The sequence below is a fragment of the Bombus flavifrons genome, chromosome 14 (genome assembly GCF_040668555.2).
Source record: "Bombus flavifrons isolate JBK064 chromosome 14, iyBomFlav1_principal, whole genome shotgun sequence".
In the NCBI taxonomy this organism is placed as follows: Eukaryota; Metazoa; Arthropoda; class Insecta; order Hymenoptera; family Apidae; genus Bombus; species Bombus flavifrons.
In genome coordinates, this window is record NC_138455.1 from 3,703,915 (window position 1) to 3,728,404 (window position 24,490).

General features: G+C 38.5%; 2 protein-coding genes across 6 annotated transcripts in view; both read left to right on the forward strand.

Moving 5' to 3' along the window:
- The window catches only part of LOC138186635 (uncharacterized), a 246,228-nt gene that overhangs the window by 165,924 nt on the left and 55,814 nt on the right, over positions 1-24,490 (forward strand). The gene's annotated exons all lie outside the window — the stretch shown is intronic.
- The window catches only part of LOC138186642 (uncharacterized), a 98,212-nt gene continuing 86,725 nt past the window's right edge, over positions 13,004-24,490 (forward strand). Inside the window, exon 1 of the mRNA XM_069126712.1 lies at positions 13,004-13,014. The gene's annotated coding sequence lies outside the window, so the exon portion shown is untranslated. The remainder of the gene's footprint in view (positions 13,015-24,490) is intronic.

The window sequence follows — 24,490 nt, forward strand, 5'->3', positions numbered from 1 at the left end:
ACGTCTATCTGAATAGACGTTAGTTAAGCATCGTATCGGGTATTTCCGGAATTAATACCCGTACTGCAGCAAAGATTCTTCTCATTAATAACGACCACCAATGTGAAAGACTTCTCGAATGCATTCTTTATCTTAATTCTCAGAGATTAGTACACTATCCTAGATAAGAAACATGTAGGAACTAAAATCGAATTTGTCAGCTCGAAAGGATTGCAACGAAAAGCATGAAACGTTTACGAACGTGGTGTATTTGAGGGTGTGCAGGAAGTGTGGAAGGAACAAACGGCGGCTGGAAATCAGTCGGGATTCGTTTACGGTGGAAAAAGTCAGATGGAACGAGGCCGGTCGGCCAGACTGCGGGAAAGAAGTAAGGGTAGCTATTCGCGTGTCCTGTGTGACGCGAGCAAACCTCTCGCTCCGGGAAAGAGAGAAAGAAAGAGAAAGAGAGAGGTACGAGGTTCTCGTGTACCTAGCCTCTCTCCATACCAGGCAGAAACTAATTTAAGTTGGAGAATCACTTTGGCTGTTTCGATTTATTCAGATACTCGACGTATTTCCCGCGAGAGGCCAACCCGTCCGACGTTTCCTCCCCACCGACTCTGCGTCCCTGCCATTCACCTTCGATGCATGAGTCCCGACAGTGCGCACACTGGCCCATGTGAAAATTCGACGCTGTGAAACCTGCTTAAACCGAACCGACGTATGCACTTCGTATTACCTGCCTTCTTCTTCTCTCCTTCTCTATTCCCTTCGTTTCAAACGTTCGCCAAGGTGCATTGTACCTGTCTGCGCGCCCGCAGTCCCCCGCCTGCTGCGCCACCGTTTCTTGTACCGTTGACATCTCGAAATTCGACTTCGAATAACGCCGCAAAGTGGATTTCGGTTCTGTTTTTATTGAAACTGACGGCCAGCGCAAACGGTTCCAACCGTTTGAAATTGATAACAACCGAGAGTAAAGGAACTAACTGTGTGGGGAGTGACATGGATGAGAAAGGAAAATAAGGTGATTTAGCCGGACAGGTTCGGCAATTATATACGTTGTACGATTACATATGTTAATTTATGTAAAAGTCCGAATATTTTGGTCGACTCATAGTGATAATATGTATGGGAATTTAATCCCTTAAAATATTTGTAGCGCGACAATATCCCTAAGAAGCAAAATTCTTCTGGAAAACATTTCTTGGCTGTCTATATTTTCTGTGCAACATTAACAAACAATTCAGAAATGGATATAACGGCAACTTGGCGTTAAAACATATAATACGGCATTTTAGACGCCGAAATTACCGATACTATTAGGTTGTCCGAAAAGTTTCTTTCGTTTATAAGATGATAATAAATGAACAACAATTTTTGTTTTATATTATTTCATTGAATTAGGAATGATCCATTTCGTTATATTTCTATTATTATGTTCGTGCATAATTTAATTAACTAATATAAAACAAAAAACATTGTGCGTCTATTATTTTCTTATAAAACGAAAGAAACTTTTCGGATAACCTAATATATATTTCACGTTTCTTTCACTCGAGAACGGTGAGCTGAGAGCTAAATTTCTCTTTAAAAGAAAGATCCTTCTAACTATTTTACACGACATATAAATTTTTTAGCAACTTTCTAAGGACGGTTTTTAATAATTAATCAAAAAGTCATTTTTGCAGTGGCTTACTATAGGAATAACACTATCAACTTTAAAAATGAATATTTTCATTTCGGTAAGATTAGGCTCTTTAAAAATTGAATCATGTATAATTAATATACTAAATAACGTATTGATAATATTATATGTCTGTTCAGGTTATGAGTGTATACGCATGTTTGAGTTATAGCGGTATGTATTTGTAGGTTTGGATCATGCTTGTATATGTGTACAGAGTGGTTGGTAACTGGTGGTACAAGCGGAAGGGGGGTGATTCTACGCGAAAAAAGAAGTCGAAAATATAGAATAAAAATTTTTCGTTTAAGGCTTTGTTTTCAAGAAAATCGACTTTGAATTTTCGCTCGGTACGCGTGCAGTACGTTATAACGGATCTCACTGTAGATCGTTATCTCGATGGAAAAATTAAAAAAAAAAATGAAAAAAAAATGTTTATTCTATATTTTCGATTTCTTTTTTCGCGTAAAATCACCCCCTTTCCGCTTGTACCACCAGTTGCCAACCACCCTGTATATTTATTTATATGTATTAGATATGTTACGATATTTTGTTATACTGTATTGATTATTGTGTGTAACGTGTATATGGAAGCGGGACGTTGTAATTCTGTTAAGAAAAGCAATAGAAATATATAAATAACGTACCGTCAGAATTGCAAAGAAATTGTAGGAAAGTCAATCTACGCTGTAAATACCTTAAGGGTTGACCGAATTGTAGAAAAGGTAACATTATGATTTTTATCGAACCGAATATTACGGAGGCGGAATTTTAGGACTGATTGCATTAAATGTAATATAACGGAGGTAGACCTAAAAGGTTAATAATTTTGCATGATTAATTCTTGAAATTGAGGAATTCTTTGAGAAATATATGTGCCCTCTTTCGTTCGTCTCTTTGCTTGCAAACAGATCCAAGTGTTTGATTTCCAGCAGTTTGAATCTCGTTTTACGGGTGCACCCGTGTATAGGTGTAATGCGTCGGCGAGCGATAGTTTTTCAATGCCTAGAAATTGCTCTCGAAGCGTGTACATTTGATGCATCCCTCCTGGCTCGTAGTTCGAACGGGGGAAGCAATTTTTAGCGAAGCGCATAATTATGCAGGAATGCCATGAAAACAGGGGATTCAATGAAACAGCGCGCAGCGAATTCTTTCTATCGAGTTTGCTCTTTTTGCACCAGCAGAAAATCAAACTCGAAAGCTTTTCCATTAGGAAAGGATATTATAGACACGTGGAGTGAGAAATTCGATCGATTTTCTTCAGTTTACAGCGCTTTAGCGATCAGAGTTTCCTGCGCAATCAACGAGATATGCATGAGAATCGCTCCTTTGCATTATCTTCCAAGGAAAGCCGAATTTCTTGTTTCATGCAATTTGTTTGGTAAATATTGTTTATTCATAAAACGTCTCTTCAGCTCATCTTATCTCTCATCATCGTAACAACCGATACCAAACGATGCATTATCGGAAAATATTTCAACGTAAAAATATACAACGCAACTTTGGTCTCATCATCGATATTCGATCATTGAAAAATAATAAAAAATCGTTCGAAATACGTGGCTACCTCAAACACCTCTCATTAAAAGTTCCATCAGAAACTCTCGGCCATAATCTTCTCAATCACCGTCCTAATCTCGTCGCGAAAATTCGCGGACGCTCCAGCCATTAGAGCGCAGAAATTACTTTCTAAACAGATAGAGAGCTTTTTCCAAAATTTCCTCTGGAATCGAAAGCTTGGCCCGGTCGCGTGTTGGTCATAATTGCACGGAGACACAATCGAATCAGTAGGGAATACGGTATCGATCGGTCGTTGATCAATGGAAACCCGATGAATTCGTGCATCGCCACCTGTGATGACGAAACAGAGCTTGGATATCGACTGTGTGGCGTACGTAATATGTGTGCGTAGACGGACGAATACGACATTTGGCTGGAATTGTTTGCCATGTGCAACATCGAGGCACAGCGACACATGTAGATGGTAAACGCTTTTGAGTATCGCGGCCATTATCGTGCCTTCGAAAAGCGCGGCTCGTTGAAATCTCGTCCTGGTACTATATGAAACGATTTACTAGCCGAGCGAGCCGCACGTGCTCGCCGTAAGATTTACCGCCAAGCATTTTACCCTTTATTATTGCATCTCGTTAATAATGTCGCGAATTCTCTGAAGTTTCCCGAGATCGATCATCAGATTCTGATATTCGTTCGAATATAAGTTTAAGTAAGAAGTTGAGTTGTTTGAAAAATTTATAGCGTCTTTAATAATCGACACACATATATGAAATCTATTGCATATTTGTCAAGGTTATATATACGTGATATTTTTGATTTATTATAATGAAAGACAAATACTAATAATAATTGAACATATGTAAAAGTAAGCTTTCAAATTTGGAAAAAGGAGTATGCACGAGATGCTCATTTATGTACCAAAGAGGTAGTAACTACAAAGGATACCTTTATCTTTCTTCTTGATTATATCTAACGACAAAGGTTGATTGTAAAATCGAGTCGCACAAAAATCGCTGTTCACGTCGTGCTCTTGCAATTAACTTGCAAGCAAGAGTTAAATCGTTAACGGCGTGACTCTTTGTAATTAGTAGCAGAAGCAATTACCGTTTGCTGCTTTTAATAAAATTCCGGAGATAATGGGTTGGTAATGAACCATGTCTCCTTTGTAATGAAAACATTGACACCGTTCTACTGATGAAACGTGCTCGTGGAATATCAATAGGCGATATTTAATAATAAAACGCTTCGTAAAGCACCATTTATTTCCTCCTTCTCGCATTATAAACGATATGAAATTTAAAATTACAATTAAAAGCTGCTATAGATTTCTATTTAAAGAAAGCGTGGCGCAAGTCAATATTGTTTAGATTAATTGATAAACTTAGTTCATAAATTGAAAAATCCTAAATTGAGGAACTCGGAGACACATTTTATCTGCAATCCATCATGTCGCCAATTAGAATCAAATATAAAGGTATCGCCACGTGTGACGTCTTCCAATCAGTCGTCGAAAGAATTACCAAGAGGAAAACGTAACATTAGTCAAGTACGACTTATTAATCGCCCATTAAAGAAGGAAGAATTATCTGGATTCTCGGTTAAGAAAGATCGTTAAACAATGAGTTATTGTAGTCATCGACGTTTCTCATCCTTACCCTCGTCCCCTATGGACTGACAGTTAAAGACGGAACGTGGACGATACTGGAACTTTACATGCGAAACAATGACCTGAACATCGTGAATGCATCCCAATGGTATGCACTCAGAGCTCGTACAAGATCGTTTCACGTTACAACTGTACAAGAAAGAGGCTGCGGATGTTCCGTCATTGTCTCCTTAAAGGATCTCAGCGTAAAGCCGTGCAGAGGTCGTTAAGAATGAAATTCTCCTGGCTTATCACCGCCGGGAAAAGGGGAATTTAACTAATTAACTGAGGAAAGGACAGGTCACCGGGGATATTTCGGTGTATTTAACAAGGAAATGCACGGTCGTAATGACGTTTCTGAGAACACGTTTTTCCAACCATTCTCCCTCTCTCTCTCTCGCGCGCGCTCTCTCTCGCTCTCTCTCTCTCCCTCTCTTTCTCTCTCCCATTATCTATCTGTCTTTCGACTTCTCGAGCTTTTCTCGTTTCTCTCGTCAGCCAGGCGAAACGAAGGAAGAAGGATGGCAGAAGGGAAAAGTGCCGGTGAAATTATTTCCTAAACTTCCGGCAATCATTTTAATGGCGTCCCTTGGTTAATTGAATCATGGAAAGCGCCGCCAGTGTTGGAGATGCTAGTAAGTTAACTCGGTCTCTCAAGGGTCGTGCATTTCACTGTTTGCGAGAATACTGACACCGTAAGTAGTTGAAGTAGGATTCGAAATAAGAAGATAATTTGAAAGTAAAACTATGGAATTTGTAATTTCAAATGTCAGTCGTCTGAAAAGATAGATGTAGCAGAAGTTAAAAGTTTCTGTTAATGCGAAACCTTAGCCAAATCGAAACGAGCACGCCAATCGATTGGAATTCATCCCGTCGAGGAGCCTACAACTTGGGAAAGTGGCCAGGAATGAATTTTATCGATTTAGTGTGACGAGAACTTCACAATTCTTCGAGCCATAAGCCTTTGAATTAAAAGAACTTGAGCAATTGACAAGCGTTCACTGGAGGAAGTAAAAAGAAATTACTTGTCACGGCGTAGAAAACGTGCAGGTGACTCAGGAGTATTTTATTCGGTCCTGGATATTCCGAGAAAATCGCAAGCAACCTTATCCGACAACTAGAAATCCATGTCGTTGCACCCTATTGTGTGCCACCCACGTAAACAACATTTTATCTTATATCATGATACTTGGAAAAGATACTTTTAGTATTTTTAATAATTTTCACGTAGAACAACAGCAAGGTCTCTGGATCGCTGATATCATTTCCTAGATAAATTCTGGTTCCTCCTGAAACGAAATGTAGCTAAACGAACTTATAATTCCAATTGTATTAAAAGCTTAAGAAATTGCTGCAATGGCTATAATTCCAATGGAGCACGTAATACGACAAATTCATTGAACATGAATTGGGAGAGAACATAAATGATGGTCCCTGTAGTAGGTGAATTTTATTTTTCTTGCACTTCGATGAAGCTGTAAAAACTTTCGTCCGTTCATTCAGATCTACTTTTCGAAAGCCAGGAACATTACCTGCAGAAGTGCTATAAAACGTACATCTACAGTGACGTTTATGAGAATTGGGCTTTTATTTCCTTTTTATATTCCGTTTCCCTCTCTCTCTCTCTTTTCATGAACAGATGTTCGTCAAGCCCGTCGAGCACATTTATTTTGTTTTCCAGAGCGATTCTTTCTGCCCACTGCATCTGCTTTTAATTACGAAGATAAATATTTTGAAATTGAATCGAGTGATTCAAGAAAATTCAAAGGGAGCACGCGAACGAATTTCGCGCGGTTCACGCGGATACTTTTATCGATTAGCTTATCGGTATCAGCCGTGTAATATACATAAAATCGAATTTACCATGGCATTTATTTCTTTCATGTGCTCCAAATTTTCCAATCGTATTCATTTATTGATAACGCAATATTACGGTCGACTGTTTTTCTTCGCATTATGCGTTTTATATTACATAGAAAGCGGTTAACAGTGAAGTACCTCGATTTCAGCCCATTAGTATGCGTTCATTAACAGGATTATATAAAAATTGATAGCATTGACAGAGGATGTAAATCTGGATATGTACAAACAGAATTTGTTTCCATATCTGTGCATTCTTAACGTTTCTGCGTCAGCATTATATCCCTGATAGATGTGCGAAACTTTTAACAGCTATATACGGTGTTCCATATGATATTTTACAATGATTTTCCTGGAAAGTAATTTGAAAGACACATTTTTGATTCGATCGGGTATTTTTGTTAGAAAAGTTCCTTCAAATCGGATCGAAACGGGTTTTATCGATCCTTTAGGTAATGTTTACTTTTTATCGCCCAATTTTAAATCACTCTTTTATAGCTCTTTTTATCACCTAAATCAAGCTTTTTAGAGTTCGCTTGTTTGGCTCTTAGCGAGTGTAAAGTTTTAGTAGGACTCTCCAGGTATATAATATTTTGAAGTAAAAAATTTTTCCTCGGATCTAGGCAAAAGTAGAAAACTTTGTTAAAATGCAACGTAATCCAGTAAAAAGGGAATTAGTCCAGATAGTTGAGTATTAAAATCGTTGATTTGAATTTCATTTAATATTATAAAAATGTTGTTGCTTTTAATTGGATATTATAGATTGACTAACAATGGATAGGATATTAGCAATGTGACATGATATAATCTTTGTTTTTAAATGTCTCGTAGTGTCTTCTTTGTTTAACAAATTTTAGAAATAAAGACACCGACATAGGATTTTCGAAAACTCTCCGTCTGCTCGAACCTATTCACTTTTTCATATTTCAAACGTCGAAGTGTATACATAGAACTAAAATGTATTGTAAATCTTGTAACTTTCGTGTTCGCTCCTCTTTACTGTTTAAAATCTCTTCTGTATTTTCTCCTCTACAAGCACTCTTCATCCTTTTACCTTGAAGCGGTTCTTTTTTCCTCAATCTGTCGAGTGGAATCAAACCTTTATCGTGAAACAGTTACTACATAAAATGTTTCATTAACCATACGATACGATAGAAATTCTACAAATACGCCCTAAGGTTTCGTGAAAATGTCGTAGTCATGCATAATTTTATGTATATTTTATTTTTGAGTCACGCTCGGTAGCCAACTATCCTTCTGCATAAAATATATTTAATTTAACTTGTTATTTTTTACCATGGTCTACTCTACTGCTCAGTTAATAGTTAAAGTTACTAAAATTAAAATTAAAAAATTAGTTTTCAAACATTACAGTACGATATGCGCGCATGTAATTAAGAAATCAAAGGAACATTTCTCACAGAGCTGGCAGAGAAATTTTTTCTTAACTCGATCTGTCTAGCAACCCCCAGATAAAAGTGCAACGCTTAAAAAGTCCTGGTGCAGACGTCGGAATAAATTTGAAATTCCAGCTTGGAAGACTGAAAGAACATCAGCATCAACAAAGCTCTCCTCCGGTAGTTCATAAATCTCCGGGACTGTAATCTGGCAATCGAAGTTTTCTAATCATCCTCACGCAAGACATTCCAACGTAGTTTATATCGGGACGATATTCGAGGTGTTGCGAGTTGGCAGTCGCATGAAATACGACTTCTTCCACTGCAGCCGTCGACTTCTTGAAATTGGAGAATTCAAACGGGGGGCTTTGCCATGCAAAGACCCGGTTCTATTTCTCTTCGCGATATTTACGATACGTGCCCCTGTTTGATTGATACTAAAAACACATTGGTTCTCTATTAATAATTTCATCGGGAGTTCCAATTGGCAAAATTTCGAAATGCTGAAATTACGACTGTGTATTAATAACCGAGAACTGTCCAACTCTTTCCGATTGTACGATATTTGTTACGGTTTCTCAGATTAATTAAGGAAACTTCTGTATAAAGTGAATATATTAATGATAGATTACGTGGATGTTTCATAATAAACTGTAATTTTAATTATACACCGGAACGGTGTAATATCTATAATATTAATTTCGAAGAGATTGGAAATGTTATTTAATACCGAAGAGATATTATTCCCAACTTTTCAACATCGTCGTTTTATATTACCAACTGATTTATCGGCTTCCGATTTAAATCGAAATATTCTTAGTAGCTTCATTGGTTAAAAAAACATTGAAGTTTTTAATAAAAATCCCAATGAAAATATCTAATAAGAAATTCTTTTTCAATAAATCTAAAAGCTCGATTGTAGTCTTAGATATTTGGTAATAAGCACAATCTCCATTCCTTCTTTTCAATCGTACATTCCTTTTATCCGATCGCTAAAGCACAGAAAAGAACATCATGGCGCGTTTAATCTCGCAGTCGATACAGAACGCGTTTCTAACTTTGATTCTACCCTCAACGAAGGTTAATGAATTCGATCTAGTATAAATCCCGCGAGATCATTCCGCGTTGATGAAAAACCACACTCGTTTGCACGCGTGTACACCGGATCTGCGTTACAAAGACATATTTTTGGCGTATTCCGGTCAATTTAGTCGCTTTACAGAATGTCGAATGAAGATTAACCATCTCTTTTAAATGCATACGTTGTTTTTTGCATTCAAAGCAACGTCTACACGTAATAAATGAAACCTACAATTTCAAAGAAAATTACCAACCCGAATTAATACGTGATCCTGGCGCTTCCCTTTGTTCCGCGTGGATGAGGACATTTAATGACAGGTTTTTTCGATATAGTCGACAATCATAACTAATATATGAGGGAATTTTTAAAGTGACTTTTGGCTTTTAGAGAATCGCGACATATGTGGCGAACAAACGCTGATATTACTTACGGTCCCGTTTGATGTCGCGTTCCTGTAATATTTTACTCGTTACTGTTGTTCCCCAAAACGCAGAATTGTTCTGCATAATGTCGTCCTGTGTGTTGTGTTAATACAACTAGAGAATATTCATTGATTCAATCGTGCTTTGAAGGCAAACGTTTGTTCTCGGCGTTCTATTGTTTTCTACATATGAAGGTTTATGGAACAATTATTCGAAACCGAGCCATTACGTTCCAAATTTTGGGATGAAATACATTGCGCTCTTTTTTTTTATAGGAGCCTTTCGAGTAGACGCGACTAACAATAAAAATCACCTGACCGATCCAAAAATGAAATTAAAAATTAAATCACCGGAGTGTATACTCCGAGGGAAGGAACAAGGACTTCCTCCAGCGTGTACACAATTTTTTTTATCGCGAAAACTCACTTCTGCGAGGAAAAGAGAAGACAGCGAAATCCACTCCTATCACCGAACCCAAGCACTAGCCACGATAAATCTTCAGGAGGGACAATGTTTCGAATGTTCAGCAGATCGAGGTCCCAGTAGATCGAACGTGTATCTCGGCTATACGTTACTTCCGCTTGAAATAGTATTCAGGGGTGGTTTTCTTCGATCAGCCAGCAGACAGGGTTAATATTTAAAAGTGCCACGCAATTTGGCAGGAGCGTGCTGGTGATTCCTGATTGTCCCGTCGAGATTTCGATAGGACGGATCCTGAAGGAAAAGGCAATGCGGTCACGTGATTGGCTGATTGGCCTGACCAATTTCTAAGTCCAGGCACGCCATACACCGCGACTCTAACTCAACAACGAGAACGCTCGACTAGGGCCTGACTAGAATTTTTTCCATGTAATTACGTCTACATACGCTCGAGTCCCTGGCCCTGCCGCCATGACACTACCATGACTCGCTTCTTTTATTCCTTCCGAAGGCCTGTGTCACTGCGATGAAGCTAAATCATCTTTGGAATGAGTGGCCGATATACCGTGCTTGCGCATTCCCTCGTGTACAGGTTACGGTTTTCCAATCGTTTTGCCCGATTTTCCTGCCGAACCTGCCGTTCCTATCCTCGTCTGATTTATTTTGTCTCCACGAAACGCGACACGTGCCTCTATTCCTTCTCCAAACTGTAATTGCAAACCTATCACGTTCGATACTTCCTTCGAACGTTTCTCGAGGTGTTTCGTATTTGAGACTACTCTGCTGCTAGTGATTTTAGAGATAAAATCCGCCCTAAATTCCAACATTCTGATTTAGATTTGAATTTATAAGTGAAAATTAATGGATTACTTAATGTTATCAAAGAACTCTATCGTAAGAGTTAGTTGTAAAGATTACTTTTGAAACTATAAGACCTTTAACTTTTATATTTATAAGACATGCAGGTACTGAAAATGCTCGACGAACGAAAAAATATAAATTCAGAATCTACTCGTTGTTTAAAAGCTTCTTCCTATTCAACCACATTTTCTTTTCCTATTTTTTAACTTCAAGTTTTGTATCTATTTACTCTCCTTTGCCGTATACACTATATATCTACAACTTAGCGAAACTTTTACAGTAAATCCAAAACTTTTTGTCCTGCTTTTTCGCATTTTTTCCTACCTTCTCTCTTTTTTTCGTACATTTTAGCTGCTCTTGTTACAAGATTTCCACTTATCCATGATTTATAACCTACCTTTTTTGTTAGTATAAAAAAAAAATGAAAAGTTCCTGTTGACAAAAAGAGAGACGCTATTTGTTACAGAAGAGTGCAAGGATTTACACTTGGCGTATTCCTCGATCTCTCGCGATTTTCCCATTTGGTCCACTAAATTTTCGCCACTTCCGCTTTGTTTGCATAAAAGATCCTCCCTCGCTGTTGAAATTTCAACCGAGTTTAGTCTTCGGATTAAAGAGTTTAGTGTACAAGTTTCATGTAAACCAAACCAACAGACTTTTCCATTCAGAATATGCACGCGTTGCTTTTTTCTCGCTTTGAAATTTTAAAAATTTCCCCTGCGCCTTCTAAATATGGATTTATATATTTCAAAGCATTTGTATTTTAAAAGTTAGATCATTTATTTTACGGAATATCCCACTTCTTCTCGTTTCTAATTTTCTTAACATCGTTCACTAATACGATTTCAATTTCTAAAGACGGGAAACTTAAACTCGCGGAAGAAGGTTAGCAGGAAGGTTGGGTAACATGTGGAAATATTTTTGAAAAGCCGCAGAGCGTGACAGGGAAAGTCGGTTTTCTGGTTACGTGCGAAAGATTTGTTGAAGTTAGATTAGCCGTACGCCGTACGCGTTCTCGCGCCATCGACTTTGTAGATTCACCTCGTTTCACCGAACTTTAAACAGCTTGTGTGTTACTGCTCGGGAGAAATTGATTGGAATAATAACTTTTCGCTTCGAGGGCGACCAACGGGCGAAAAGTTTGGGAAACCTTTGCACGTATCCTACCATACAGGACAGCGTTATAGAAGTTTGCTGTAACAAAGCCCATTGGACAGACGTTTCTTTATTCCTGGCAATCTAATTCGCCACGAAAATTCTTGTCGAGTAACTCGAAAAAAAGCACAATGTTCGCCATTGTGCGCCAGCCGGTAAGAAAAACAATTGCCTGTTACTGACATTAAACGTCCTTTGTACGAATGTCTCCCTTTGACAACGTACAGCAAATTCTTTGTGTTTTTAAATATAATCCTCGTTCATTTGTTGGCCGTTACAAGATAACGATAAACAAATTATTTCAGTCTTGGTTACAATATACATATATGCATACGGCGGTGAATTGTATCAGACTGGTGTTAGTTGAGTTCGAAATTGTTTCCTCTCGTACCAAACGCAATTTCTCATATCGGAAATTATTAATTTTATATCGTTTGTAGAGAAGAATTTGATGAATCAAATATATTTTGAAATTGTGATTGGGATTGAATCCGAATGACATTTTTCACTGTACCGGTGATCGATGCCATTGGCCAGCTCGAAGAAATTAAAGACAGAGGAGTAATATCGAGTACAGCTCAAACGTTATGATAAGCGGAACAGATAACAAATGTTGGTCCATGAATTATTCAGACGTTGCAAAGTGTTTATATTTTAAAATGACGCAGCGACATTAATATTGCATAACGCGAAAGTGGCTTGATGCCCCAGAAAGTCGCTTCAGATTCCAAACTTTCCGCGATGCACAAATATCACTCGTTGGTTACTAATATCTTCGTATAAAGAGCTCGCAAGGCAATGCTCCCATTTATTTGGATATTTCATCTCGTTTTGATTTGTTTTCTGATTGGAATTACCTTCTGATGGGAATTCATTGTACAACTGCGTATATCAATTAACTTGCAATAGTTTATAAATATAAAGGTTTAGTATTCTTACAAGCAAAGTATAAATGTAAACAAGCAGATGAAGAAGAAAGTGAAAGCAAAAGAATAATTGAAACATATTTTGAAGTTTTTCCTTAGGTAGACACAGGGATGGGATAGATGGTTTCATTTCCTTATGTGAGAAAAATCGTTTCTCATACAGAATTCGATTGTCATCCATGCCATTTGCAATCTCCATTCTCAACCATCCCGATTCACTCGAAGTTCAGCTTTTTTCACTTGGTTTCCATTATTCTATTTATTTACCCGGACCCATAAGTTATGTCAATATTATCTTTCGACGTCAAGGGTTTATAGGTTCGTATCTCATATCTCACACTGCCGTTTCCAACGTGTATTGCTTCCTTTCCGAATGGTCTTTCCTGTTTCGTTAACTCGCATACCGATTTGTTTTATATCATCTGTCAGAGAATGCAAAAATCGCACGAAATATCGAGTATCTTATATTGCGATTCCCACTCGACGATCCAATCAATTTTCCAGGAATAAAAAATTCGAGAGTCTACGATAAAAATTTTCAATCGACCGTGGATATCTTTTGAAGATAAAAATGTAGATTCTTTGCATATTCCACATTTTATACACAATTTTTGCGAAAAGAGTAATTATGAAAATTACTAGATCGTTAAATTTCAAAAAATGTTATTGTATCTTCTCTTGGAGTAGCTAATTACTGATATTTATCATAATTAATACTATATTAATAATAATTATTTACGCCAGTTTATTAACATCGAAATACGAAATGTATCGATGGACTAATTAAAACGGAAACCTTTTTGTACAAAAAAGTTGAATCTCATTGGAAGCATCGATTCAAGACATCGATTCAAGGCATCGATTCAGGCCATCGAAAACCCTTCCCGAGTTGGAGAAGTCGAATTATTTATGCTCGGTCACATCGGTTTCAGTCAGAAGACTGAGCGGAGTTTGGCGCTTAACTTAAGCACGAATCAAGAATAAGTGATTGCACGCGTTTAAATATTCGTCGCATTTAAATTCAAACGGAAACGAATGTAACCAGAACTTGCGTGAACAAGACATCTTTGGCAGACTGTTGAGAATCTTTTCACGTACACTCACCATGGCGGAATGGCATTTGGCAGGTAAATGGTTTTTTATCCAGTAACTATCTTGTTGAATAGCCGACAGTAATGGTAAATTTAAGTTCGAACAGCTTTACAGCTTTGCTACTGTCATGGAAGATGTACACTGGTTACATAACTTTTCGACTAGGATACGTATTTGTAGAAAAGCTCATAGTCTTACAGATTTTGTTACAAAGTAATCTTAGCTCCACGTATGAATCCTGTGGATAATTAATTTGCTAAAAAGCAACTGAAGGTTGGTTTACTATGATATCCGCTTCAGAACTGTTGCCACCTACGAATGTAATTCCTTGAAATTCGTTGTATTTCCTCTGTAATCTATTCTCGCCCTGTTTCCTATTAATCTGCGCTCGATATTTCCAGGATATATCGAAGGTGGCGACCCCGCCGGGTTGTCGAAGAATCGAGGCGGGCTACGCACGTGCGTAAATTCACGGATCACGTGTGCACCGGCTGCCCTGGAATGCGGGAGTAGGTACAAATTGCGGCCATTACTCTCGTCACGAGGCAACCGGTTCCCCTCTTTGCACCCCTCGCGAAGGACGCGAGACTATTGTGTATGAAATGATTATGGCGGTGCGGTATGAGGTCGCGAGGCCGTGCACAGCCGTTCGTCACTTAGATTGGCTCGTTGGCAGTTACAAAAGGCGGTAGTCGCGCGCGCTGCTACTGCGATTATACGCGCACGAGCCTCGCCTGTGTAGATGCTTGTCCACTTGATAAGAGATTGCCATGATTGTGCACCTCCCCAAGTTCCATGATGGTTAGGATTGTTAGGTATTTTGGGTAGACGATCGTTGGTCTGGATTTCTTAGTCCCAACAGTTTTTGTACGTGCCAAAAAATTTAGTTAGGGTTAAAGGTTCTGGTGAACGAACGAAAATCGAATAAAATGTAGGGAACTGGAATTACAATAAAGTGGAATTTACTTGTTTCAAAACGTATCGGTAGCGCTGTTTAAATGCTTATTCTTTGCCCCGCTTCAACATGTAATCCGATTAACAATATTCCCTTTGAATGTAAAGAACGTAACAAGCTAGGTAATTAAGAGTACAGCGATGGAAAACGCGTTTTGTAACGAAACGACGCGACGCACGTGTTTCATGATATGTTCGTGCGGATGAAAATGCTGCGTACTCTGGGAAGTAAGGAGGAACGAGGAAAAACCAAGAAGAAAGAGGAAATAGGAAGGATAAAGCAATGGTTTCGGAAACACGACGTTCTCTGTTACGTAAAAAGTGATACTTGCAGTATTCAGCGCAGTTGTCGGTTCAATTTTAAATACTTTTTCACAAAAATATGCAATCCATTTGATCAGATTTACGAGAGCAGGAGAGGGAAGTCGGGGAGAAAAAAAAACTGTTCTACCACGATAACAGTGAATATCCATTGAGCAAGGGCCCGGAGGGGGTGGCTTTCATCAGTTTTAAATACGCCATTTAAAAGCGTAGAAATCCTTTAATTCTTTTGGCTCCGTTGGTTCGTTGCTGCTGGCTGCTACCGCTTAAAGCTCGTCCGAACGTAGCGGGGAGGGGGACGGGGTCTCTATTCAACAGACGCAACATCAAAGAACCCAATCACGTGTTTTGTTCACGAAAATTTCCGTAGGTTGCGCACAGGTGCTTATAACACTTGCTTCGTTAATTATACGCCAAACTAAAATACATTTCGTCGACATGGTGCAGTCAATGAGTCCGGCTGCGTTCAAGGCAGCGAGACGGACGCACGAGTACACACGAGCGCGTACACACACACACACACCTTACATCCACGGTCAAATTTACTCCCTTTCAACATTTTCTACGCCGGGGCTATGGCTGAATTAGCGAGGTAAACTTTGCCTGTAGCGCCGAAGTAGTCGTGCTTTTCCACGTTAGAGCGGTTAAGAGGCTAAGAACCGCCCTTTAGCCGCAGCATTCAGACAACTACGATCTCCTTTCCCTTCTTCCTATCTTCATCCCTTTATTCGTACACTCTACCCTCTCCTTACCATTCTTCATCCTTTCTCTCTGCATTTTCCATTCTTTGTTCTCTACCTCCTGGGTCGTTTCTCTTCTCTTTCGTTCTTTTCTTTTTTCCTTTTTATGCATTTTCTTCTTCTCCTCCTTTACTTTTACTCCTACTTTGTTAGAAGAAATCTCTAGCAGCACGGAAATAGGCTTGGTACAATATTAGCCGGCTAATTAAAATCATTCGGAACGATCTCGGCAGGATCTCGACGTCGTCGTTGGGAAGCCGGTGAAAATGGAATCTGCATATTCAAAGGTAGCCACATCGGAGTGTATAGGTAACTGTGCGTTAGGTACGAAATGAAGTAACAGCGTAACCGGGGTCGCGGCAGAGACGCAGAGAAACGATGTCTGTCTTGGGGCAGATGGTATGATTATTCGTAAGTCACGGAGGGATTAATTAACGAGAAAGAGGGTTCGCATGTAGCTCGTTCCGACAGGTTTTTCTGTCGTGGAAATTAGAGGGATTCGGCGTTGCGGTTTATGCCGTGTAATTTGAACAGGATTTCACGCTCAGATCTTGCGCTTCTGCGGAACACAGCTGCGAAGGGAAGTTATTTGAGCGGGTCAGTTCAATCTTGAAGCAAAATGATGAAACGTAAATAGGGCGAAAGTGCCGGTTTCCGCTTTTTCTTCGATGTAATTTCCGCTGGTTTTCGTGAATTATTCCTCTCACCACTAACTTTTCCACCTTTTTAATCAAACCAAGACGGAAATATTAACGGTACCGACGATATTAGATTTTCCCTATTACATTGCTGAATGAATCAAAGCTAAACCACCGAAACAGTTACATGCTAATAATATCGAAAGAATACCAGGAATCTATTTCAAATTGAAAACTATTGGGACACAGCACAGTCGTAGAATTCTAGAGTTCTTCGTAAACACCTTTAGAGCTCAATTTCCTTGCTCGTTATCGTTCCACGGTAATCAAGACTAGTTGCACCCTTCCGACTTCCAAGTACCGTTTTTTTGGCGACCGGCGCAACTCCTTTTATCGGCATGTTTCTCGACAAAATATCTTTGTTTAACAAGTCGCCAGCATTTAATAAAACGAAAAAAGGCACCAGATGGTGGAACAGAGAAGAGAGAAATACTTATTTAACAGGTTACCTTTATGCAGGGCGCAGGGAAAGCTCGAGAGAAGCTCAGACATAAGGGTGGCAAACTGGTACATCCGCGCAGACGGATTGACCAACGAATTCAGGCAAGCATGATACGCATATAAAAGGACCCTATTCCGTTGAAGTAGCTAGAAACGTAGCTACCGTTCAATACAGTTCGTTTGAATGCGCCGCTTTCAGTGGCCCTTACCACGCAGTTACAACCCTCTTCTTTCTTCCAACTGTTCTTTACTTTTCTCTTACTCTGCCTGTATCCTTCTCGAACTGATCACGAGACGATGCTTAAATGCGAGAAAAAAGTACCGACGAACTAAAGAGGTGGAAAGGAAAGAATTAAGCTGCGTTCCATGGTTTGCTACGGTTCTTCGGGTGGAAGGTGTTTTCGTTGCGTGCCTTCGTCGAAATCCGAACATTTTACGGAGATCTTTGATCTTGCATGGTGGTCTCTAAAGCTTCGATGGTCTGGAAAACTGGATAACCATTTTCGTTTATAAAGTTGGACTTTCTCTTTGAATTTTACTGCCCATATTTTACTGTCTATTTGAAATCTATTTGAAGATATTATGGATATATAAGATATTATAAATAAATTCATAAATTTGAAAATATTTCCCCTTGGTTTTTAATAATTAATTATATCGCAAATCGTTGGTTCAATCTAAATATTGTAAACGTGAAACTTCGATAAGGTTAAAGACTCGTAATTTAATTGAACGTTGGTTTAAAATGGTTTAGCCATTTCAAGATTCGACTACCGGACGTAAAATCACGTTTAAAGCAAGCAATCATATTACTTCAGGCGATCCAAATTTCGCATGTTTGATTTTAATTACCAGTCTGGCTAAAGGGCTGTCGCGGATTTCTAGCATTTCTAGTATTAACAACTCGGATATTCATGTCGCTCATCAGTTTACGCGATGATAGCCGCCAAGTCATTCTCAAACTGTGCACGAAGACCGCACCGGTGTTAGCCGCAACCGTGCAAACGTCAAAAACGTCGTTCCCGCAACAGGACTTCCGTACAAGGTTTCGCTTCCGTATATACGTCTCTTGCCACTGATCTAAATAATATTAGTCTGTTGTTGTGACTAAATAATATTAGTCTGTTGGAACTTGACGAGTTGTCTAATTAACGAAATTGTTTAATTAATATTTCCTGATATAGTATAAGAATCATTTTCTGATACAGAAATGGCAAATTTGTTATCGTAAAAGACTTAGGAGATTGGATTTTGAGAATTAAAAATTAGTTGTAATTAATATCGTAGATGTTCGTGAATATCTGAAAGAAAATGTTACTAAAAGAGCAACTGCAAATTAGATGCTTCCAATAACTTGAGAGATACGCTTAGAAATGTCATTGAAAATTCAGCAGGACTTAGCTATTGCGATCTAATTTCTAATCAGATTTATTTGCCAAATTAGCGATTGCTATATAATCCAGATCGTCGAAAATGACGACTTGAAATATTTCAACTGCTGTTCTATAAAATTGCAATCTTCCACAGATAAGTTTCGAATTGAAAATAATTGTTGAGATAGTTTTGTAACGAGCGGGATAGGTGATAGCTTGAGCGTGCAAGATCAGGAGAATATGATAGATGAGGTAGAACATCTCATACAAGTTGCACAAATTTTTATCGTGTGACAATTGACTCATGTGGTTTTGCGTTGTTTTGGTTAACCACGTTTGAACTTGTGCCAGGCCAAGTTTTATTCTTTACAATGAGTTGTACTATTGACGGTTAATTAATCAACAATACCAGGTTAGGCCAATTAAATTGAGGTTGATAACCGTTGTTTAAATTCAGATCCATCTCGCTGCCAAACGAATTTTCTGTTTAATCCGATATAATACGTAATTTCGGACCTACTGCTAGTAGAAAAAATCTGACATAGTCAGCCACCTCTCAGCGACGTTCTATCGGCGTGTAAACAAAATTACTGCAGAAAAATCTATCGCATGATTTAAAATCATTAAAAATACGATAGTCATAGTTAAGGGATGTGCAAGGAGGGTAAAAAGTTCCGAGGCTTCTTCCGTTCGCGAGAAAACAGCCGCGAGTTTTCACCGACGAAGGATTAACATGTGTTCACGATAAATCCACGTTTTAACATCCGGTTATCACGAAACGAAGCTTTTGTTTCACGGCATAAAACACGATGGCCGCCACGTACATACGCGCCCCGTTCACGGAAAAGACGAAACAACTTCTAACTACCGTTATAAATAATGAGGTGCAATTAAAGGGGCCAGAAGGATAAAGCCTCGTAGGAAAAAGTGTAGGGAAACGAAGGAAACACTATCGTGTCGCGGTTAGATATATCGTAGTGCGTGTCTGATGAGCTGATCAGGGGAGGAAGCTTGGACTGGCTGGTACGAAACTTTGTTGAAACGCTCCGAACAGCCGTGAGTTTCTGTGTGCACGTGCACAGAGAAACACCGGAACAGTTCTATGAATTTCGTGAACGAGCCTGAGCTCTCTGTGGCAGGAAGGGTTATAATTGTGAAGAGGTTGTTGGAGTAATATCGCATGAAATGCGTCATTTGCTATGTAATAAATAATGGTAATTAATATTTCGAATATTAATCTCTCGATATGGAAAGGCACAATGGAAAATAGTGAAAAGAATATGGTAGTGGTAATTAATAATAAACGCAGGCGAGTTAATGGAATTCTTTTTTATTATTTCCTCCACCTGTTTGCAAGTTTGCAATTTATAGTACGGAATGATTATTTCTAACCCTTACTCAGGCACGCTTTTGCAATAAAACGCTTTGAAACAAAGAGTTTTATTTTGAAATGGCAAAAGTTGTAAATTTCAACAGTAGTATTCTTTCTTTCTCCATATTTTTTAATAAAATTCATTTATTGCGAAGACAAACGAAGATAAACAATTTTCCCGTTACTGTCAATGGAGTACAAAATATTAATACAACGAAATATTTGAGTTATTCGAGGGTTTGGTAATTCGATTAGTCAGGGTTCTCATCTCCTTTCGAATTTTTGGCTATAAAATATATCGTGGATAGACGAATTCTAAAAGTGGTATTAAAATATTATGAGTGATAAACGATGCAGATTAAACGTGAAATACTACATAATGAACGAATGATAAATATTAAACGTTCAAATGATATAGGCTCTGCTTGCTCGGTATTAAGGGTTTTTGTGGAATGTTTGTTTAATAAAATGACGCTGTAGGATTATTATCAATTACCTCACGCTTTTGACGCTGTAGGAAAATGTTATTTATCAATGTATAACGTAAATTCCTCGTGCCGTTTGTCAGATAATAATTTCACGTAGGAATCTGTGTAACAGTGGAACGAAGAATTCCCGTTGTAAAATAATTATTTATTTAATAACGATAAAAGATTGGCAATCTGTTTATTCAGACCGGTGTTGATTGGTATTACTTTAAAGAAGAACAAGCACGATTTTTCCCCTTAATTGCTTAAATTGCGCCACACTCTCGTGACACTTGCTACCCTCAAAGCAGAGCAAACATTAATGGCTTCCTCCACTTCACTTTCATTTTTCTTCCTGGCCTTTCTGCCTGTAATGACCATAAGCAGCTTATAACTCAGTCCGTTTGTCTTTATGAAAACGTGACGATTATCTGTCGTTTACTGGTATTATTTGCATTCACGCGTAGACTCCTCGGGAAATATCAGGAGATGTAATAGCAACAGGTCATTTGATATTTTAAGACACGAACATCTTTCTCTTTGTTCGAAATAAATAATTCGTAACTAAATGGATAAAACAGGAAATCTCATTAAAATAGTTTCTATTAAATATCGATCTATTTATTTCGTAGATTTTGTACTGTAAAAATTGTAATCTCTGAAGGTTGCTTTCTATTAGAATATATTATTTTCCTTGCTCGAATTTTCTCTCCAATAATTAAATTTATACATTTTTCATCGCATCTCGATTATCAAAGTTTTCCAATCAAACAAAGATGTCTTTTGAAAACTCTCGCTAGTCAAGCTGAAAGTTCTAAAGAATACAACCACCTCAAGCAGGAGCAAAGAATACTTATAGCGAAAGTTTGCATCCCTCTTTCATGTATATTAGAATTCTTCGCATATTTTTGAAACGTACCATGGAAGAAACTGAATTACCATGTAACTAGGGTTGGGACAAAGCTCAATTTTCACCAACCTTCAAGAAACATATGCACATCACCAGTCTACGATCTAATAGAAGTTGCATCAGTTTCCTCGTTAAATCTTGCAGTCGCAACTTGCATACGTTCTTCAACTTTACCATCTTTTTTTCACGCCATGCCTTAACGTCTGTCGCATAATGCACACGCTTCATCGTTAGCCTGTCTGAAAGAATCATTTCTAATTTTACCGAAGCTTCTTCGAGTCTATTCCTTCTTCCCGAACTGTGATGCGTTCAATGCTTTGACTAGTTGTTGAAAACTTTAATGCTTCGAGTAATCGAAAATAAAGTAGAATAAATTTCACTATTTTATTCGCGAATCGAACTTTTAGTGTGTTATATGCGATTTCACTTATGCATATTCGGCTACGTAGGAAGATGGCTTTCATTTTCGCGACAGAAGCGCATTATTCATAAAGTGATTCGACCCGTTCTTTATGAAATACATACAAATTTCTAATTTCAAACTTGGAAACTTTTTTATAAAAATTTATGCGTTTTGTTCCTCAATACTCTCCATTGATATTCGTTCTATAATACACTCTATGTTAATAGGGAAAAAATTATTCCTAAAGTCAATTTCGAGCGTGAAATCACGGTTTCCCCGTGAAATTCACGCACCTGGATTACTCTTATCTGGAAAAGTTGACTTGTCACATCCGCTACGCGTCGCATGAATCATCATTTTACTCTCGTCTGCGAAGCTGCATTAATTGGCAACATTCCAATTACCGGATTATCTACTCGAAACAACTCGGCAATTTGCGGTGCAATTTTATCCAGCCATTTATCGGTCAGAGAACTGTCAGTTATTTTCACCTCGAATTCTCATTCTCGTCACGTAGCGGACAGCATGACGAACGTTGCGATTTGTTACATTACACTCGTTCGTTTTATCGCGGCCATTGAATAGCTGAAGAATCGTCAAGTGGTAGTGGGAAGCGGCGTAAAACACCAGGAATGATATTTTTCAAAATGAGCAGGAAACGATCTCGTACGTTAATGGTCATGCTGTTTGCTTATTAATAAAAATTGTTACCGGTGGTCTCCCTTCTACAATTGAACTAACAATGTTAGGGAAATTTTTCGAGTCGTTACGAAATACCAACAATAATAAATGTTTTTCCATAAAACAACTGAAATTCTGAAACATAAATTTTATAAAATACAAATCAGCTGATTATACACTAGTAGCTTTTCATTTGTAAGACAATTTATGAAAAACGCGAGAACGTTAATTCCGAAACTTTATGAGAAGAAACAATATCTTGAACAAACTTTCTGAACGAATCGTTAGAAGCGTCTTCTAGAAAACAATCCGATCACATTGATAATATTATCATCCTCGATGATACAATTTGACCCGGAATATAGACTCTTTAATGCTTACTGTGAATCGTATCTCAATCCCCCAATTACATCGTAGCACGCATTTATTGCCGGTGGTTAGAACATGGCGCGCGAGTCAGGCGCGCCGCTTTGAATCGCTTTCTGGAAGTATTAATTAGCGAAATTCTAATTAACGTATTAACACCGCGAGACAACTTACCAACACCGTATCGCATTATATCCCGTCGCTCAGACGGCAAACTCGCTAGTTATATCTGCTACAAATTTCTCTCTCTTCATTCGATCCAAAACCTCTCGAGCTTTGCCTGTCTGTCTGGCCATAGAACGAGCACGTATTATGCATCAGCTTTCGCTATGAAATTTTCCCCAAACATATAGAATAGATAATAAGCCCAGATACAACGTGGATTATGAATGAAGTCTTATTTTTACTCGTAGAGTATGCTACCATCTTTTTGCGGAAGAAACCTGTAATACCCTTGTGTAGAAAGCATCAATATAGGTAAAGGAGGATGACCAAAAAGTGCCAAATTCGTATCTTCGGACGCCGAAAATCCTAATAAGGCGTTATCCTATAAGAACGAACGTATCGTCAGTTAAAATTTATGACAAATATGATGGGAAAGTTAGAAAAAATTGATAAAAAGTTGGCGAAGCCCCGAAAGGGGAATTGGAACTTTCTCATTTTGAATGATCACAACTTCCAAATGAATGTATTAAATGCGAAAACTCAAGCGCTGTTTTGCAAAGGAAAGTCAGTATTTCTATAGTATGTAAAAACATATCGCTCAAATTGTTAATTAATAACCGTCGACTTGGTCTGCATTTTTTATGACTTTTCCATCACAATTACAATAAATGGTTTTACTTTCGTACCTTAGAAATCATAGAATGACGCGTTATTAGAGTTTTAGATGCCCGAAGGAATACAAAGGATCTTTTTAAGCGTCCTCCTTTTATCTGATAGGAGCAGCCACATTATACTGCGCGTAAATCTTAATTGGTCAAAATGACGGATAAAACAGAGTGGCTGGTCGAAGGAAGACATAACAGTTACGCATCGACGAGCCACGGTCACTCGTTGTCGTGGTTCCCCCTGACTGGATTGTTGTCGTTTCATGGCCATGCAGCTTCGTAACGGGGCAAACGTCAGCGACAATGGTCGTTTTATTAGAAAGTTCGGAGGCAGGGAAGCGGCTGATCATTATGCAGCTCGCGTTGTCATATTCCATTACCGTGGCTGCCGGTTACAGATGCAGCTGCCGCGGTTAGTTCGAAGAACAATTCGCAACGCGATATAGGAGCCGGCATCACCCTTCAACCGTGCTTGCAGATGACATCGATACTCGACTTCCGCCTCCGCACCCAGGCGTTTGTAGCCTCTCGGTTTCCATCGCAAGCACGATTCACCATCGAGCAAACTTTACCGTGTTTCGACGACAACGACGACGACGACGACGACGACGACGACGAACACGACGACGATGGAAATGACTGGGAAGCGGATAACGCGCGTACGCGACCAACAATACACGTGTTGATTTCTCGGAACTCTTCGTGATAGTCTGTAATCCGTATTTATTGTAAAACTGATACACTGACGGCTGTTTATTTTCTTTTGGAAAAATCGTTCGAATGTTTGTTAATTTTTTTTACGATATTTTTCCTTCATTCGGATACTTTGGAATAAGACGGTATAGAAAATATTTTTAAAGCAGTAATCCAGACTGATTTAATCAAGAAAAGATGAAAGAT